Source organism: Monodelphis domestica, chromosome 6 (assembly GCF_027887165.1).
Source record: "Monodelphis domestica isolate mMonDom1 chromosome 6, mMonDom1.pri, whole genome shotgun sequence".
Taxonomy (NCBI): domain Eukaryota; kingdom Metazoa; phylum Chordata; class Mammalia; order Didelphimorphia; family Didelphidae; genus Monodelphis; species Monodelphis domestica.
The window spans coordinates 229,106,829-229,120,117 of NC_077232.1; the positions used below are offsets into that span (position 1 = coordinate 229,106,829).

General features: G+C 34.8%; 1 protein-coding gene across 1 annotated transcript in view; it reads left to right on the forward strand.

The window, feature by feature from the left end:
* The window catches only part of TENM3 (teneurin transmembrane protein 3), a 3,501,974-nt gene that overhangs the window by 2,486,789 nt on the left and 1,001,896 nt on the right, over positions 1-13,289 (forward strand). The gene's annotated exons all lie outside the window — the stretch shown is intronic.

Consider the following 13,289-nt stretch of genomic DNA (forward strand, 5'->3'; position numbering starts at 1 on the left):
AATGTATTTTTAAAATTATTTTCAAACAATCAATATTTATTAAAGGCCAATAGGTACTCTAAGTATAAGATACATGAAGACCAAAAGTCTGTCCTTAAGGAACTCTGTCCCTTTGAGTTGCCTTCAGGCCATTACTCTGAAGAAGAAGAACAACAACATCAACCTTTATATAGAACATTATGATTTGTAAAGCACCTTAAAATATTATCTCATTTTATTCTCCCCCAAAAAAGGCATATGTTATTATTATTATGCTCATTATCCAAAAGAAGTAACTGAGATGTAAGGATTATGTGACGTGTTCATAATTGACACAGCTAGTGAATATCTGTGGCTGAATTTGAACTAAAATTATATAAGATGTAGCTGAAGGCGTTGCATAGATTACGTGATGTCTCTAGGACATTCACTGTATCTTTTAATCTAGGGTCTCAGATTTTTTAAAAATATTTTGATAATTTCAATATAATTTGTTTCCTTTTAATACTGTTTTTAAAATTTTGTATATTTAAATTTTATTCCAGCAGTCCTTGAAGTATGATTTATTTAATTGATTTTGGGCAAGGTCTTGCCTGCCCTGCAAAATTCTCTCCTACTTAACTTTAAATACCCAACATTAGAGTGGAATACTAGACAAAACAAAACAGTCCAGTATTCTATCTTCATTTCATTAAAATTTATAAAATTTATTTTTTAATGAAATATTTCATACTTTTTCTATTTGATTTTGTTTTAATGTTTCTTGATATCTGTTGAAGTCATTAACTTCTATTTTTCCCAAATGTAATTCTTAAAGAATGAATTTCTTACATGAACTTTTGATCTTCCTTTTCAATTTGCTCAATTCTACCTTTCATAGAAATTTTTCTTCATTGTTTTTTTCTTTCTTTTTTCTAGTAGACCAATTTTATTTTTTAAAAACTGTTTTCTTCATTGGATTTTTGTACCTCTTTTCCAATTGACTAATTTTGCTTTTTAAGCTATTTTATTTTTTCATTACTTGCATTTCTTTTTCCCACCTTTCTTCAATCTGCTTTATTTAATTTTTTAAATTCCTTTTTGATTTCTTCCAGAACTTGAAAACAATTACCATTTTTCTTTGAAGTTTTGTATGTGGGTAACTGGATATCACCACCCCCTATTGAGTCTATGCTTTGCTCTTTGTCTGCACAGAAATTTTCTAGAGTCAGGTGTTTAATAGTTTGCTCATTTCCCCAGTTTTTTTTTCCCCTCTTGACTGGGAGCTTTGAAAGCTGATTATTCTCTCTCCTCTGCTGATGGCTGCAAGTCTCATCACACAGAGCTATTTTGCCCTGGGCCTAAGGACTTCAACACAGTACAAGTTTGAAAAGGCCAAGTGCAATGGACTTATGGGCCTCACTGAGGGTTGGTGCCATGGCCTAGGACTTCAAGGGGGTGGGTTTGGGGGTCTGGGATGCTCTGTTGTTGGTGGTATAGATAGGGTCCTGGGATCCTGCATTTGACCTATTCCCAAGCTAGGAACCTGGCACAGTAGGTGTGTGTGTGTGTGTGTGTGTGTGTGTGTGTGTGTGTGTGTGTGTGTGTGTAGGGGATGGGGCTTTGCTAGTACTCCTCTGTATGCAGTTTTGCTTCCAATTTCTCCTTATTCTGTGAAAATTCTATAGAAATTTATTCTCTCTGCCTACCTTTCAAGTTATGTTCAGCAGAGATGCCCCCTCACTCCATCTTGCTATTGGTTTTTGACTCTTGGCATTTTGTGGTGCTTTTTAAAGATTGGTTTGGAAGGATTGTCAGAGTGGTTTCAGCTTTCACTGCTATTGTCAGCAACTTGGCTCCACCCCATATGATAAATATTTAAAAAGACACAATGTTACATGAAATTGTAGGAAGACCTCACTAAGATGTGAAATCCTTTTCAAATTAAGTTTCCATAATTGTTTCTTAGTGGTACATCTTAAATAGAGGTGATTAATAGAGTGCCCCAGGAATTTGGGCTTTGCTCTGTGAGACTAAACATTTTTTATTAATAGCTTAGAGAAATGTGTAGTCATCACACTTAAAAAGTATCACATAATGGCAATACAAGTAACAAAATATTGCTGATACAAAATGATAGTCAACTTTTTAAAAAAGATCTGAAACTTTGAGATGTCTCTAAAGAGATGACATTGGATACAGACAGAAACAAACCATGAATGTCACAGATTAATCTTGACGGTGCTTTTACTGTCCAACAGTTTGTAAGAAAAAGATTTGGGGATTTTAATTAAACTACAAGATCACCATTTCTTAACAGAATGACAGCGCCAAAAATGCTTTTGTTTAAGCTCCTTTAAGAGAGAACCAGTAATCAGGACTAGAGTTCTGGTTAGACTGAATATGGAACATCTGGATCAATTTTGGTCACCATATGTTAGAAAGAACACTGATAAACTAGAAAGAATACGAAAAAGTCTGACCAGGAGGTAGAAGGACCTCCATATCCTCCAACTTATGAAGATCAATTGAGAAAAAAGAGAGAGTGATTTGACCAGAAGAGAGAAACTTAATGGGATCATCATATCTTTTTTCAAGTGTTTTCAAGGTTGTCATGTGTAAAAGATATTCAACTTGTTCTTCTTGATCCTAAATAATAGAACTAAGAACAAGAGGGTGAACACTGCTGAAAAGCAGATTGATTGTTTGAAAATAGCCATCAAAGGTTACATTAAATTGTCTGTATCATGCTATATTTCCCATTCAACAAAGCTGATTGAAATGAAAGAAAGGACTGGGATTGAAATTGGGACTGGATCTATCATGTCACTGTTTCTTAGATGAATAAACTCCATTATTAATAAAGATTGGTACTTTCTCTGCAAGTTGTACTCTTCCATATTTCCTAGTGCTCTAAGATCCCTAGCTCAAGGGTCCCAAAGCCAGTATGTGTCAGATGCATGATTTGAACTTTGGCTTTGGGGCTAGATCTCTATTCATTGCATTGTATTCCTTCTCACAATGCCAGGAAAATTTTCCTAAAGGTTCCTACAGTGGAATGAGTAGCCTTAAGAAGAATTAAGTTTCTTTTCACCTAAAATATTCAAGCTGGGTCTTTAAGAAGAATTTGTATGATATTTTTAGGGGAGTTTCCTTTTCAGATATTGGTTGTTTCATTTCACTTTTGCAGTTCTCAGTAGCTCTAAGATTCCATATTTCAGGGAAGCAAAGAGAAGAGAAACCAAAATGGGAAACATTAGAGAATTAAGTTTCCAAAAGGAATGGAGATGAGGAGGGGGTGAAAGGAAATACATTTTAAAGTCAAAGATAAGAGAATATGAAATCAAACTGAAAGAATTTTGGAACTCAAAAAATATATATAAAAGGCAGCAAAAAGCTCTCATTTTTGGAGATGAAGAAATTAAGGCTCAGAGAGATTTGGGTGACTCCCTTAGGATCATGAGATAGCTAGTAGCCCAGCCCATAACACATCAAGTGAAAGCTCTCTCTGAGGTGTGATATTCTAAAGATGTTGGAGAAGGAGCTAAAAGGCTGATAAATTTTATAAGGAAAAAGAATATGATTAGCATTTGGAAAGGTCAGGTTACATTAAGACAGCAAAAGGACAACTTCACTATCCAAAAGAGGAGAAAAATGAGAATAGTAAAATTGAAGAGAATTATGAGACAAAGACAAGAAGGAAGTAGGGAAAATGCATATGTATTCTTGTCATTCTTTAAAAAAAAAAACAGAAAGGTCTTTAAACAGTGAAATAATAGAGTAAGGAGATTGTTAAAATTAAATATTTGTAGAAGCTTTACAAATATGCATTCATTTTAACAGGCACAAAAATTATTCTGATAGGTGTCTATTTTTGAAGGAATGGATAGTTCAATATTTTTTTTGCTTAATTATTTCATATTTTTTTTGTCGAAGTAGCAAAATGAACCCTAAATTAAGCCTGATTTTTGTAAAAATGTCTTTCGATGGATACCTGGGTATGGGCTAGGGAATTCAGCTTGAAATTTATAGCACTTATATCCGGTTTTTTTTCTCCCTATTTCTTATGTTTGTATTGCAGTAATGAAGAAATATGGAAGCCGTCTGGTGGCCAAATAATATCTGTAAATTCCCATGGATAAAGCCTCCCCTTTATATTTCAAAGTTATTAAGTTCATGTCCTGCTATGGTTCTACTTTTATTAAGTTTTCTTCCATCAATGCAATTATTGATTGATTAATTCTTACTGGCTTTCTAAAGTAGAAAAAAAATGATGTTTGAAGATGGAGAGAGAAAGCAAAGTCTATATGGCAAAAGTAGAAAATCAAATATAGCACTGATGTACTGTTCAAGTTCCACTGATCTGTCTTAGGTAGGGCTCTGGGACCAGAGTGGTGGAAGATGTCAACTGTGAGAGAGGTCTGACAGGTGCTGGGATGGAGATAACAGGTTCTAACAGACATGATCAGAGTGGGAGAAATCAGAAAGGATAGCCTTGTCTAGGGCTACCCATAGTACTACTCTCGATACCACACTGCTTGAGCATATGTTATGCAGTACTTTGTCCTACTTAGATGAAATCAGATGAACAAGTCTTGATTTAGATGTACAAAAATAAATTTTCTCAAATGATGGCAATATTTGAACTTGAGTGTGGCTAGTCTAGGAAGGAGCATGTACCAGAGAAGAATCCATAAACTAAGCAGTTGAAGAACTTACATTGGCATTCTGCACACCAAAATCCCTTCAATAAAAATAAATAAATAAATAATGCTCTGATCAGTCACAAAAAATAGTCTAGGTCTACTTAAAAAAAAAAAGAACAGATTTTAAAGGATACATGTTAGGCTAAAAGGTGCAGCAACTTTCATCAAAATTATTTCTCTAACTGCATCAGGGAAAATGTGCCTTCTTCCATCCTGGATTACCTTGTGTCTTGCTGATTAATAACGTCCTTGAGCAAAAAACTGGTGAAATTGCTGAACACTGGGGCAAGGGAACTATGGGTCTTTTAAAAATGTGGAGGATAGCAGAGGGGTTTGAAAGGATTAAAGCAGGATAAATGTCCTGATTTTAAAAGCTTTTTTGTTCTAACAATAAGCTGCTGAGCTTGACTTGGAATTCTGGCCTTATCATAACATGACTTTTTGCATGATTTCTATGCATATCAAAAAGACCCTGATTACTAAGAGCCATCTTTACTTCACCAATATCAGGTCATGTTAGACTGACCTCATTTCCTGAGAAACCACCTGGTGGTGAGCAGAAGATGCTAGACTTGAAGTCAGGAAGAACTTGATTTGAACCTCACTTCAGGCGACTTATTAACTGTGTGACTCTAAGAAGATTATTCAACTTACCTGGACTCTATTCTTTTAAAAATCTGTAAAATGATCCATTAAATTAAATGACCTCTTCTTGTGGGTTTACATTAGGAGCAATGAGTAAATATACAGAGAAATAGATTCAGTCTAAATGTCCATTAAAAAAATCACTTACTTTTTTATAACTAGAGCATCCATAAATGGAATGGGTTACTTTAGGAAATAGAGCAAGAGAAAAATAAATAATCATTTGTTGGAATAGAAAAAGGATTCTTTTTCAAGTTTGAGTTGATTGAGTGCTATCTGAGGTCTTCTAAAATTATGAGAATCTATGATCCCATGGATTTTAATCTATCTTTAGGGATTCAGGGACCTCCCAAAGACCTCAAATTATCCTTCATTGAAGTTTTCTTCTTCAGAATTTTGTGTCACCACTTTCAACTTCAAATCATGTTTATGATATGTGAGCCTTTAGTCCAGTTAATTGACAGATCACTGGAGGAGGATTAACTTTCAATCAATAACCAGGACAGGGCAAAGGCAATTTTTCTCTCGTGTAACAAAATTTAAAGATCACACAATTATAAATGATCATGTGAAATTATACCATCTTATTTTTTAAGTATTAATATATTAATAGCGCATGTACTTTTTCAGGCATAGAAAAATGGACCTTAATTCTTAGTTCGCAAAAACTATTCTTTGAAATAGGATGATGTGCATTCTTTATAACACTCATCTATGGAGAACTACTATTGTGACTAATTGACTTGCTGCTCAACTGAATTTGTCTTGATTCCTGAATCATTTTTACATCATGAATTTTATATATATATATATATATATATATATATATATATATATATATATATATATATATATATATATATATATATATATATATATTTTGAAAGAGATTTCCATGTTTTCCCTCTGTTTAACTATTGCTAGTTGTGGTTACACCAGAGTCCAAACTTATATAAATAAAATGTCATTATCTCATCACATTAAGGTTATGTGAGAATTTGTTAATGCTACTGAAGCATGATTCAATCTTCCCATTACTTAGTAAATACATTTTTGAGCCACAATTCCTTGGTAGTCTGATGAAGTCCATAGACCCTTTTTCAGAATAATGTTCTTAAAATAAAATGCATAGGATTACAAAGGAAATCAATTATACTGAACACAGTTATCAAAATAGCTTACCAAAAAAATGTTTCTTAAAGTGTGTCTTAATGCCCTCCTAGGAAGGTATGGGCTACCAAGATCCATTAGGAAGAAGCGGTCAACTCCCAAGACAGTTAAACAAGACACCTTGAACTGAGGGGGCATACTTTCAATATAAAGAGCCATCAGAAAAGATAGTCAAAGCAGGTGAGGTTCACTGGAACCTCAGAAGTAATACAGAATCTAAAACTGTAAAATCTGCTCTATTTTTTTCTTATCTGGGTCAAGTAAGACTAGATATTGGGGCGGGGGGCAGCTAGGTGGCTCAGTGGACTGAGAGACAGGCCTAGAGACGGGAGGTCTTAGGTTCAAATCTGACCTCGGACACTTCCCAGTTGTTTGGGCAAGTCACTTGACCCCCATTGCCAAGCCCTTACCACTCTTCTGCCTTGGAGCCAATACACAGTATTGACTCCAAGACGGAAGTTAAGGGTTCAAAAAAAAAAAAGACTAGATATTGGAAGAAGGTAATGAGGAGATTGACTCTGGGGAGTGAGGATTTGGTGGCTTGATAGTCACACTTTCTGTAGTTGAGAAAGTGCTTTCTGACCATTAATACTCCTCCAACTTAGGGGTTTTGAGGTTTCCCAGGGCCTTTAGGGGAATTCAGAGGCTATATAAAGATTGTTACCCATAGGTCCCTGAGATTCAAAGAGGTAAAATTCCTTATCGATTGTCATAAAACTAGAGTCTGTGGCAAAATTTGAACTCAAAAGAAATTAATTATTCAACTGAATCTTAGAATCCTAATGATATCAGGAAATTATAGAGAAGATTCAAATCAGACTGTGCATACACTACAATTTGAATCCATTACTTGATAGCCTTTTCCAAGTAGCTATTGGTTCCAAGGCAGAAGAGCAATAAGGAATAGGGTAATGGGGGATAAGTGACTTGGCTAGGGTCACACAACTAGCAAATATCTGAGGCCAGATGCGAACCCAGGATTTGACTTTCTATTGACTGAGCTATCTAGCACCACCCCCACCTTTTCTACATTTTTTTCTAGCTCTTTTCTACAATTTTAGTCTTTCTTCTTTAACTTTGATAGATCTGCAACCTACTAATTTTAGAATTCTGTCAATTCATGTTCATCACAATCTTTCTGTTTCAACCCATGCTAATCCATATTTGTCCATATTATTCCATTAATCCCAGTGGAAGAAACTATCCTTTGGTTCTTTCACCTCCTCAAATACTCAGTTGCTTGTACTTTAATCTAATTATACATAGCATCAGGTTATTCCATTGGACACTAGATCATGTCAACCAAGAGTAATTCTCACTCAGATGACATTTGCGACTCATAAAATAGAAAGTGTTTTCGTAGTTATTAAACTTATTCCTAGAATATAAACATGTGCTCTACAGAGAAAGAAACCAAGGTTTGGAGATTATAAGCCTTTCATCTTAGTATGGCTCAGAAGTAGGAAAAAAAAAAAACCTGAATATAGATATAGCACTGTCTCTTACCTCCAACAAGGTTACACTGTCTTTTAGTTAATTCTTAGCCTTGCTATACCGTATCGAAATATAGCCATACTAAGATGAAATTCTTATCTGAATGATATTTTTAAAATATACAAAATAATTTTTATTTTCATGAAATTTATTGTATATGTTAAGTTTTCTAGCTAGAGTACTATTCTTTTCCTTCTGAAGTTTTCTACTACCATACTAGGACCATGATTTATCACTTTTCACTAATCATTTTGTGTGTGCCAGTTTTGCCTTTCCAACTCATTTGCAATCCTTTTTGATGTGTCTGGCTCCCTGAAATGGTTTTGAGCACATGGTGGGAAGGGAGATTGATTTATTGACTCATTGTATGAAATGCTATGCAACTTTATCCAACAAAATACCTGCCCTTTCCAGAATTTACATGAACTAAGTCAATGTTAATTTGCTGATAGGAGCATATAGGAAAATCTATAGTGAGACAACAAGAGTGAATCCACAGAGGGATAACTAAATAAGTACTGACAGTATATAATAAGCTTTAGAGCTCATAATTTTTGTATGAAAAAATGAACTGATTATTAGAATAGTTAGGAAATAAATTCCTTTGAGTCAGGAAAGCATGGGTTCGAATCCCATCTCTGATGCTTAGTAGTGTTAAACTGGAAAAAACTCAGAACTATTAAATAGTCAGAAAAACCACTTCTTTAATTAAGGAGAGGGGTTTGCATAATTTCTCATGGCCTTCATGCAGAGCTGTGAGCTACAAACCCACACAGAGGCTGCTCTGGCCACTGACCCCTGGGAACTTGCCAAACAAGCTAGATTGACAGCTCAGAAGAATAAAATAATTTGGGGAGCTTATATACCCTTTTGGGGACTAAGGACATGGGGGAGTATAGTTGATTGGCTTTACAATGGCTACAAAGTAAAAGAGGAGTCCTAGACAGGATTATCAGGGAGAGGTTGATACTTTACAATGGACACAAAGGGGAAAGATGCAGCCAAAAGACTGGGCTGCTTTGGTAAAGGACTTTGACATAAAGGGAGAAGCTATTAGGACAAAAAGCATACTTAACACTTGATGGGATTGGCTAGTTTAGATCTACACTACTTTAAGGTCTATTGTTAAACCTAAACTTGTGAAATTCCACTTTCTTGGAGGAACTCTCTTGTGACAAGGTTAAAACTGGAGATACTCACCTTCAAGTGGACTAAACTTGGGGGCTACCAGATCCCATGTGGCCACAAGTTTGGGGTTTCTAGATTCCACCTTGACACTAGCTATGTGATCTTAATCTTTTTGAGACTGTTTCTGCACATTTTAAAATACAAATAATAAAGCATCTACTTTACAGGGTAGCCACGAAGATCAAAAATAAATTTTAAAACAATTTATAAATTAATATTGTACATTGGTGGTATTATTGATGTGAGTTCTGTTATTAATAAAAATATTTCCTAATTTATTTGGGGAAAGTTTTTTGGGGGCTGTAAGAGAATTGATAATTCTTTGAAAGAGATACAAAAGGACATTGCTGAGATGAGGAAGTTATATTAGACCCAACAAGTGGAATACATAAAGAAATGATCTGAAGAGTGATTATATTGTGAACAGTGTGAAAATTAGTACTGGAATTAGCAAAAGGGGTAGGCAGCAGATATAAAAAGATGGGTAAAGCTAGCCAAGAATTGGTCAAACTATCTTCCTAGTAGAAAAGAGTTTGGTCTTAATATGGAAGATACTGTATAATTACAATGGCATTTTAGGCAAGGGACCAGAAAAAGGGAGAAATGTATTGGATTATCAAATGATATTTGTATATACACATACAACTATACATACAGACATATATATATATATACTCTAGAGAAATATATAAATTTCTTATTAAACTGAGAAGGAATGTGGTTTTAAATATAGACAGATAGTAAGGATTTCACAGAGGGAAAGAAGGAAAATGTGGTCAGAATGATCTCATAGCAGTAACATATACTGCTGAAGAAAAATCAAGAACTTGGAGATAAAGTGAATATTTTAAACAAAATTGGAGCCTTTAATGATCATCAGTGGGCTATGAAAAGAAAATGAATTTGAAAGACAAGAGAACATCAAAGAAGCTAATCAAGATCCTGGAAAGGATGGCTATTTGGAGGACATTCTAGAAGAAGGGGTGATGAACTAAGTTGAAAATAACAAGAAAGGCCAAAGAGATTAAGAATCAGCTTTCTCAAAATTTGTAGGGTTAGACTAGGGCAGCTTTGGAGAAGTATTGGCAGGAATGTAGAGCTGGTACTCAGGGAGCTGCTCCATTCCCCCTCTTCCCAGAGCCCAAGGACAGTTTTTGCATGCCCCATCCCTCTGTCCAGCTAGCCAAAGTGAGCACTTTCTCCCTCATATCTCTTGGGTAAAGGGGGGAAGTGGGGGAGGTTCACAGACAGCTTAAAGTTGCCCTCTGGGCAAAGGAACTCAAAAACCTTCTCCAACTTTGGACTAGGGAGAGCTCTGAAACCCTGGAAATTAAACCTTTTCTCTGCTTACAAATTATGTTCTTAGAGTATGTCATTAAGACAGGAATACAACTCAAAGAAGTCAAACTTTCGAAATACTAGGAGGTTTTCAAACAAACTAAAGATCACTTTATTATAAAGGAGTGTTCCTTTTTAAAATGAGGTACTTCTTGTCAACTCCACATTCACCCTGGGAGTAAGTCCAGCGCTTGGGGAGTGCCATTAATCTTTCTAGGTCCCTGGAGCACCATTAAGTGCACACAGCAGCAATTGACTAAATTGTGAGCTTGAAGCCTGAAAGAGTTAATGCAGCTCCAAAAGTGCCTCTCATACACCCAGGGAGTCATTTACACACTGGAAGCATCTGGCTGAATATGGATTCAATTGTTTACTGTACAGTGGGTCTCCGGAAAAGGAGGTCACATGCTTTCTCTTATTGAAAACTTCTTGGGAGCAGTCTCTTTAATTTAAAAACATACACACACATTGCCATATCCTCTCCCCACCTTCCTCGTTTTCTTTGATTTGTCAAAGTAAAATACTTTGGTCAAAATTAATTCTTTCTTTTAATTGTTTATTTGGTAACTGAAGAGCTTTTGTTTGTTTTCTTAATCTGAAACAATACAGAGGTACTGATAAATGGAGAAACACTTTCACAAATTTACATATAGAAGATGCTAGACATTTCATCTAACCCAAAGTTTGCATCCAGTTGTTTGATCTCACCAAAGGACTTGTACAGGGATGCTATTTTCATGACTCTCATTGAAATAGTTCCAGATTAGTCTAAAGTTAATATAAATATCTCTAGGGATACAGGTTAAACATTTTTGTTTTCCCTGGGGCTTACAATCTAAGGGGAAGGGAGTCTATCTGAGAGGTGAATCGCATTTTACAGACATGCATTGATTCATGTTGTTTGTGAATCAGTTTTGGACCTGAACTTTAATTGCCAAGACAATTCTATTTTCTCTATGGATCCTGGAAAGACAGATTATAATCTAACTTTACCTACACACCTTATGTCACTAAGGATAGTGAGAGCATACAGCATCTTTTATCTTTGCAGGAGAAATCTATGATCACTTTTCAGTAATATTCTAGATAATATATAGGTCTGGGAGTGGCTAAGCTGCAGGAAATTCCCCTTTAAATTTAGGATCTTTTTCAAGTCAAAAATTGCTTCTACCTTATCAGAAGACTTATTGAACGATAACAATAAGTCTACATGTATATCTAGATACTCACTGGTTGTGATGTTATAGGATTAAACTTTTTAAATTGATTTTCCTTTGCTTATCAATTTTTTTGTACACCATATCTTTTCTTTCTTTACTGACCTATATCCTTTGGATTAAGATTTTTATGATAAAACACTGTTCTTCCTTCTTATATGACTACATTTAAAATATAAGACTAATGGATAGGGATAGAGAATGCATTAATATAGCTAAAACAAGATACTTTGACCCAAAAGCAAATTCACCAAAATTATAAAAATCAATCAGGACTTGATTAAAAAAGCACGAGAAGATACCCCGACCTCACTCCTTCATGGGTGTGGGAAGTTGCACACAGCTCATGCGTTCAAACTTTTCCAGTGTATTCATCCATCAGTTTTGCTGCTTTTTCCATATCTAAAAATATTATTTATTAAATGGAATGGTTCTCTGGGAAGAGAAAAACAAAAGATAGTTGGAATGGCTTTGAAGATGTAAGAAACAAAAGATATCAATAAAACTGTATTCGTAAAGTTAAAATACCAAGTTACTTCATTTTTTTCTTATGTTGAACATATCCTTGAAATCCTCGATTTTTATAATACTTCAATTAGTAAGAACAGAGTAGGACCTATTTTAAAATTATGATGAAATGACCCACCTAACCTTACTCCTTGAAAGGATAAATAATTCTGGCATTCAGAATGGCCTTCCTTGAATAAACTCAAATTAGAATTATTTCCTCTTCATACTTATTTCTTTTGTTTCACTATTTTTCATTTTGCCTTTTTACTAAGAGCAGAAAATACTCTTTTCTCTTCTGCTTCCCCCTATCTCTTCTACTTCATCATGACACTCACAAATATTCCTTGTCTTCTTAATTCCCACTTGGCATTTTGTGTTTTCTTCTGATTCCACATCAGTTTTTGCTGTTAGCAACTCCATTCCTACTTATCCTATTTTATTCCATTTGTTCTGCCTTGCTGATGGACTGTATTAAGAATAAGTATGAGTAACTATAGAGATAAGAGACTATATCTGTGATTTCTATGGCATAAAGTGTTCCAGTCAGGAACTCTCTCTATAAGACATTAATCAGAACTTGCTGTGCAAGTTATAGTCTTAGAGAGTTGCCTGGGGCATTGAAAGGGAAAAAAGGCTTCCTCAAGATCACATGGCTAGTGTATGTCACATATGGGACTTGATCTCAGGTATTGTTTGACTCTGAGACCAGCTCTGGCTATATTGGAACATGGTACTAGATATAGATATCCAAATTATTTTGGCATATAGCTCGCTGTCATTGGTCCTATGCCTAAGAAGCTTACAACTGCTTACCGAAAATCATACAACATCCTTGTTAATTATCAGGTAAGATACTCAAATTCTCTTCAGTTTTGTGGATAAAAAACAAGGAGAAGGAAGGGCATGGTTTTCTTTACTCTTTAAAATTCTGGATACTTGCCCTAGGTTTTTGTGAAATATGCATAATGTGAATTATTTTCTTGAAGTAGATTTCATTTTATTATATATTCTTAAAGACCTCTTTTACAAAGAAATATAAAATATGCATTATTTACCCATTAAC